This window comes from Lygodium microphyllum, chromosome 22 (assembly GCF_053477565.2).
Source record: "Lygodium microphyllum isolate KBCC chromosome 22, Lygodium_microphyllum_v1.1.10, whole genome shotgun sequence".
Classification (NCBI taxonomy): domain Eukaryota; kingdom Viridiplantae; phylum Streptophyta; class Polypodiopsida; order Schizaeales; family Lygodiaceae; genus Lygodium; species Lygodium microphyllum.
In genome coordinates this window covers 134,141,306-134,149,184 of record NC_141156.1, presented here as the reverse complement: position 1 = coordinate 134,149,184, position 7,879 = coordinate 134,141,306, and the positions used below count along the sequence as shown (strand labels likewise).

General features: G+C 42.8%; 1 pseudogene; it reads left to right on the top strand.

The window, feature by feature from the left end:
* Positions 1 to 5,743: 5,743 nt before the first annotated feature.
* LOC148017643 (armadillo repeat-containing protein LFR pseudogene) lies at positions 5,744 to 7,393 on the top strand (annotated as a pseudogene).
* Positions 7,394 to 7,879: the final 486 nt, after the last annotated feature.

Sequence of the window (7,879 nt, the reverse complement as noted above, 5' to 3'; positions counted from 1 at the left end):
TCTTCTAGCACTCCTACTACACCTAGGAGTGCTCCTAGTGCACCTAGGAGAGATCGGAGATGTATTTGGTGTGATAGTACAGACCATCAGCATTGCAGGGATTGTGACTCTTTCCAGGATGCAAGGAGGAAGAATTTGGTATATTGGGGGCAAGATGGTAAGATTTGGTTGACTGAGACAGGAGCTCCACTTGCTACCAACTTTGGTAAAGGTGGAATGAAGAAGTTAGTGGAGGACATGGCTGCGCGTACTTCTTATGTGACACCTAGAGATGATGCTTCTGCATATGGAGTACAGATTGAGAAGGGATCAGAGACTCAGTCCGCGCTATGGACTTATGCTATGGAGACTGCAAACAAGGGGAAAATTCAACAGACTGTTTTGACTAGTGCAGGCTCTAGCATCAGATCAGAGACATGTTGGGACTCACCTGTTGACAGGTATTCTATTTATGCTTATTTGGCTAAGTCTCATGGTGCAGATGTACTTGTTGAGGAGAAGCGTAAGAGGGATGAAGAAAATCCAAGTGCAGCTAAGAAGACTAGAGGGGGTGAGTTTGTTACTCCACCTATTGCAGGACCGTCTTCAAGACTAGGGCCAGATCAATAGATGGAGGATGCTCAAAAGAGAGAAAAGAGGCAAGAGCCTAGAGAGAGAAAGCAGCCAGGATTCAGATTGATGTCTGATATTGAGACATCTACAGACATGAAGAAAATATTTAATGATAAGATACTTGGCAGTGAGGTGACTTTCACTATTTCTGAGATTTTGGGCATCTCAAAAAGAGAGTTTCAGGATCAATTTCAGGAGGTCCTGAAGAGGAAAAGGCATGCATTGTCTACCACTGATACACAGGGAGTTTTGATTGGGGAATTGGATGAGGATGAGGATGAGGTTATGGTTGATAATGCTTCTGTTTTTCCGCAGGTAGAGAAGAGGGTTTAGCCTATGCATTATGCTGAAATTGATGAGCCTGTCATGATACCGCGTAGTCACTTTTCGCGGAGCCATTGGGCTAGGGCAACTACAGAGACGATGGTAAAGATTGGAGAGAAACAGGTGCCTTATGTTGCATTGGTGGATCATGGTTCAGAGATTAATCTCATAGTTCGTGGAGTTTATGAGAGTAACAGATGGCCTATGGATGTAGAGCATGGATGGCGTATGAGAGCTGCCAATAACACTGCAGGTGATTTATATGCTGCCTGTCCTAGTGTCAGGGTTTCTATTGGTGATGTAGAGGAGGATTTTCATTTCTTTGTGCAGGATTCATGCTCTTATCCCATAATTCTTGGTCAGCCATTCATTACAGAGATGCGCATGGAAACAAAGGTCATGGATGATGGATCTGCTTATGCACGGATTCGCAGTAAAGATGGTATGAGAGCAGTTCAGTTTATGACTGTATGTGTGAACCATGTTAGAAACAGGGATACTCTCAGAGATGCACCTTTGCCCACTGTGAGGGATTCGGGTTTTCATTAGGTACCACCGTTTCGCGAGACGACGGTGGTACAGAGCAGAGGAGATTGGAGTTCTCGCCTCCTGGCAGCAGTGTTTTCTCCTCCGGTTTTGTTGGGATTTCAACAAACAGTTCGATGAGTTATCAGAAGACTTCTAGGTTGCCTAGAGCTACTAGGCAGTATATATGCAGGAAGGAGAAAATTTTGAAAAATGCAGGAATTTTGGAGAATGATGAGCACATAGATGGGATGTATGACAGTGTGATTTGTGCAGATACAATGACAGAGATGGGAGATATGCTGAAAACTGATATGCTGAATTGTCACGGTAATGTATTAGTGCAGTCCCTGGATATGTTTCATGAAATTGCTGATTTTATGTCACAAATTGAATCAGAGGCTGAGGTAACTCAGCAAAGAGTATTGAGTGCTGAAGAAATTCAGCAAACAGAGTTTCCAACTGGTTATGATCAGCTTTCAGAGAGACAGAGGGCTGAAAACTTTCAGCCAACAGAGTTTACTGCTGAAATATTTCAGCATTCAGAGTTTGGGGATGTTCCTGTGCAGTCCATAGAGCAGAGGGCTGAGAATATTCAGCCATTGGTGTGCAGAATTGCTAATTTACAGCAAGGTTTATGTAATGCAGAAGAGCATAATGAAGCCAGGGTTGCCACAAAATACAAAACTGTGGATAAGAAGGTGAAGCCGGTTGCTGTACGCTTCCACCTGACAGTGATCAGCAAATAGAGAGGGCTGCTAAACAGCAAATTTTGAGGAATCCAGAGCATATTGGTCATAAATTTTCAGCAGAGACTCTTGCTGAATTGAAAATTGGAAATGGTGATTTCTTGCTACCCATAGAGAAGCAATGCTTTCAGGATATGCTTGAGCGTCATGGAAGGGGATTTGCTTTTTTCCCACATGAGATTGGATGTGTGAATCCTGATATTGTTGCTCCTATGGTCATTTTTACTATTCCTCATATCCCATGGAATCTCTGACCTATTCCAGTGCCTAAAGCACACTTGCCAAAGCTGATTGATTTATTGAATGAGAAAATCAGGATGGGAATTCTTGAGCCTTCATCTGCACTATACTCAAACAGGTGGTTTACAGTTCCAAAGAAGAATGGTACTCTCCGATTTATTCAGGACATGCAACCAGTGAACAGAGTTACTATCAGGAATGTTGGTATAGGTCCAGTTGTGGATGAGTTTGCAGAGGCATTTGCTGGATGTGCCATCTATTCTTTGGGTGATTTGTATTCAGGATATGATCAATTTCAGCTGGCTTTGGAAAGGAGGGACATAACCACCATGAGAACTCCTATTGGGCTTGTCAGGATGTGTACCTTGCCTCAAGGTGCCACTAATTCTATTGCGCATATGATGAATGCCATGCATAAGGTCCTTCGTGATTACATACCTCAGCTTACTATGCCTTTCTTGGATGATGTGCCCATTAAGGGGTGTGCATAAGAAGAGAAGAATGAGAGTCTAAATGAGCAGGGATGCAGATACTTTGTGACTGATCATATTTCAGCATGTGAGAAGATTTTGGCCAGGTTAGAAGAAGTGAACTTGACACTTTCAGGGCAAAAATCTGTTTTTGGAGTGAATGAGGTTGTCATTGTTGGACATATGTGTGGATATTATGGCAGAAAACCCTCACCTAATAAGGTGAATGCTATTGGCAAGATTGCAGAGTATTGTTCTACTACTTCAGAGGTACGGAGATTCATTGGTGCTTGTGTGTTTTATATGATTTTGATACCTCATTTTGCACACATAGCAGATTGTTTGTATCAGCTGCTTCAAAAGGGGCAGAAATTCTATTGGGATGAGAGCCACACTAGAGCCATACGGAAATTGAAGAAGTTATTGCAGAATGCTCCTACTCTCAGGAAAGCAGATTATAATTGTGAAAGGCCTATTGTATTGACAGTTGACACTAGTCCAATTGGCATAGGTTGGGATGTGGGTCAAGATGATGCAGATGGAAATAGGTATGCTATTCGGTTTGGGGTGAAAGTCCTAAACGAGAGGCAGAGGAGATATCCGCAAATCAAGAGGGAGTTATTGGGGATTATCACGGCTCTCAAATGTGACAAGGAGTACTTTATTGGAGCTTCAGTTGTGGTAGAGACAGATTGCTTGCCATTGATTGGTATGATCACGAGTTGCTCTACTCCAGGTATAGCTATGCTGAGATGGATTGCATATATCAAGTCATTAAATCCGGAATTTAAACACATAGCAGGGAAGGATAATCCAGTGGCAGATATGTTGTCTAGAGCCAGATATGATGATGAGGAGACTCTACTTGTAGAAGAGGATGATGCAGAAATTTCAGCCACTATGGTTGATCATGTTTGTCATGTTTATGATATTGTGGCTTTCATAGAAGAACTCTATGTTGGAGATTGGTTGCAGATTGGCAGGTACCTTAGTACACTAAGCAAAAGAGATGAATGGACAGATGAAGAGTTCAAGAAGATCAGAAGAAAAGCCTATGGTTATTTTCTCAAGGACGGATTTCTTTGGAAGCATCCAAAGAAAAGAGGGGGATTACCTTTGCGGGTTGTCTGCGATAGAGAGACACAGTTACAGGTGATGAGGGAGTTTCATGAGAGTCCTTGGGCTGGTCATAGAGGAGTGTGGGCTACTTATGAGAAAATCAAGGAGAAATATTGGTGGAAAGGCATGTATAGAGATGTTTCTCACTTTGTTGAGACTTGCAGAGACTGCCAGATGTATTCAGTAGTGCGTCATCGAGATGAGCTTCATCCGACCTATCCGCTATACATTCATTATAAGTGGGTAGTTGATTTGGTTACCATGCCTATGGGTCTATGGCAGATGAGGTACATTGTTTTGGCTAAAGAGGATCTTACCAATCATGTTGAGGGCAGATCTTTGAGAACGAAGACCACTAGTGCAGTGTGTAAGTTCTTATTAGAGGAAATTTTCTGTAGGTATGGTTGTGTGGGTAAGATCACTGCAGATCGTGGTGAATTGGATGCAGATGAAGCTAGGGAGTTTTTCTCTCAGCTAGGAATCAAGTTGGCTCTAACAACAGCATATAATCTAGAGGGAAATGGAAAGAGTGAAAGAGGGCATCCGCCGATAGTGAAAGCATTAGCCAAAGCATGCAGAGGACGGATTGGAGAATGGCCGAGACTTCTACCATTTGCTTTGTGGGCTGATCGTATGACTCATAGTGTTACCACAGGATATATGCGTGCAGAGTTGATGTATGGTCAGAAATCGGTTATGCCGACTGAGACTTGTGCTTTGACTTGGTTAGTTTTACCTTGCCAGGAGGATTTGACGAGAGAGGAGCTCTTAGCTCTTCGGATTCGACAGTTGGAGAGGAGACCAGAGGATATTCAGCTAGCTATTGACAGGTTGAAGGTTGCTAGACTAAGAAATAAGGATAGGTTTGACAGCAGGCATCGCTTGCGGCCAAGAGCAATAGAAGAGGGAGATTGGGTATTGGTCTTTGATAGCAGCCTTGAAAATCAGCATACTGCACTTCGGAAGATGGTGAAAAGATGGTTTGGGCCATACATAGTCAGACATGTCTTTGATAATGCAACATATAAGCTGACAGAATTGGATGGGACAGTGCTTAGAGTGCCTATTGCTGGAAAAAGAATCAAGATTTTCAAGAAAAGAGATGATGAGGAATATGCATTGGAAGAATTTTCAAGAGAAGAGCAACGAGAAGAAACTCCAATGGAAGAAACAGTTGATATGACAGATAATCTTGTTGATCTACCGGAAATGCATAACGAAGAGATTGATCTGTTTGTGGATCTTGATGACAACAATCATGGGTAGTTGGCCCATCCAGAGGATGCGCAGGATTAGAGGGGGTGGATGTCGTATTGCTACGCATTCGAGGTGTGTAAACCACCCAAAAGTCATGTGTGTGATTTGATACTTTGTACATATTTAGTTGTTATGTTTGCTCTTTTATTCTATGCTGAAGACAAAGAAGAACAAGGAGTTTTGGTAGATTGGTAACTCGAGATGCAATCTCATGGGCTACACTTATTTCAAGATATGTCGATTATGGGCTTCGTGAGGATGTTTCTAACATCTACAACTGGATGTTCTATGTGTGAAATGGCAGTAGTATGGGCACAAAAGATCTGGAAAGTGCATAAACAGATGCCTGTGTAATAGCTTTACTTTTTCTCTTGTATGTTGTGAAAGTTCAAAGCCTTTGGATGGAATCCAAACTTGTCGTTGCCTTGCCTGAGAGGAGTAGAAACAATGGCTGCCGCAGGCGTCGGATCAATGCTGGAAGTCAATATGGATTGTCATCTGCGACTCGCTAATGAACGATGGTCTCTACATGAGAGCCTTGGTGCAGATGATGTGACTGTAGATAAGGACATTCCAAGAAAAGGATTTGAAGTTTGGCTTGATGAAGAAGGGTTTTTTTTAACTTGGATGAAGAGGGCCGTGCTGAGAGGCAGCTATGTGCTGTTGCTGCTTCGAATGTTCTCCGGAATTTTTCGTTCATGCCTGAAAATTAGATTTTCATGGCTCAGCATCGCCATTGTTTAGAAACCTTAATCCAATGTATGGAAGATCACCATACAGAAGATGAAGAATTAGTCACCAATGCAGTTGAGACAATTGTCAACTTAGCACCATACCTCAATCTACGGATGTTTTCTGAACGAGTTTCAGACCCACATGATAGAACCATGGAGAAAAGAGCAGTTGAAGCAATGCTACAGATGCTGGAGTCCCCTTGAAAAGCGTGGCATTGCTCTGCTGCAGAGTTACTGGGGAGACTTGTAGTCAACCCAGACAATGAACCTTCTCTTGTTTCATTTATACCGCAGATTTACAAACGATTGGTGGATTTGTTGAGCATGCCTGGGGCAGATGCACAAGCAGCAGCAGTTGCAGCTTTCTACAATTCTGCTGAAGTCGGTCAATTAGGAGAAGGCCGCTTTTTGATATGCAAAAGTTGCGTGGTATGCTATTAAAAGGGGGAAAAAGCAAGTAGGCAGGGCCGTTCCGTTCAGAGATGAGGCGAATCCTGTTTTGGGGAAAAGAGGAAGCTATTGTGGAAGGGGGGGTCCTCTCTCGGTGATTCCTTTTTGGGGGACTATTGGACAACGATGATGGAAGCGAAAAGTAGAGGCTAATGTGACAGAAAAGATAAAGACGACGGACTGGGGGGGGGAAAAAAAGATCTCATTCTAGTTGGAGACGGAGCCCATCACATCGCAGCCATGATAAACCTGCAATTCTACATCCTCTGACAGGGTGTTTTCTCCCTCGCGCAGAGGTCACAGTGGCAATAGTAGTTTGATCGAAAGAGGAGGCTGCAGAACTTCGCTGGAGTATGGAAGAATTATAAGTTGCAATTAAAGAGCGTGAGGTATCCGACAAGCTATGGAAATACAAGAAGAATGTCATACATGCTCAAGCCTTTCATCCAACTCTACGAAAGCAATCCTTCGATTCTTCAGGATCCTTCTCTGCACTTCTTCCGGAACTACCTCGAGAAGCTTGATGCAAAAGTACTACCAACTGCTTACTCCAAATCGAGTTCTGCTCTGCACAATGATTTAAAGCTCACAGGTTGCTAAATCACAGCAATAAGGATGAATTCAGCTCTCCTTTGGAGTTCAGTACCGCCGCTTGTGCCAATCCTTCCTTTGTTGATGGTGTTGCTTCAAAGAGCATACACAATATAGCTTCCCTCTCCCTCAGAATTTTCTTGCCCGAGTATGCTCTTCCACAGGAATATGGACACACAGGCTTATTTGGACACCTGCCCAAGGTTTTCAAGACTGTGAACTAAATATAATGCAGGGATTCAGCACAAGAGCTCACCTGAATGCACGTCATAGCAGCTATGGTGGTGCAGCTCAGGATATGGATGCACTGAGTGGCACGTAAAGAATAGGGCTTACTTCAACTCTTCAGTTTTTGCTTCATGCCAGGGTAATAGGCTTTTTGAGATTCATTATATGAAGAGATTGAAAGCTCACAATGTTTCCACCACGTGGTATATAATAAACAAATTTTTTTAAATCACTGACGGGGATCAGATTGCAATATTGTCCTAACAACTGCAACTGTGAGCATGTATAGTAACCGTAGTTGCATCATTGAAGCTCATCTAGAATTCCAAAACTTTACTAGTGCGAGATGCCATCTCATGGAATGCTATGATTTCTGCTTACACATAGTGTGGTAAGGACGGGATGCCTTTGTTTGTATGTTATGATGCTGCAAGAAGGAGTTTTACCCAACAAAGCCACCTTCAAACATGGAATATGCAGAGAGTACTACAAAGAGTTTAAGTTATGTGCAGGATTCTTTCCTTGTTATGCATCCAGAGACTACAGTTGCTATGAGAGATGAGTAGATAGCTGAGATCAC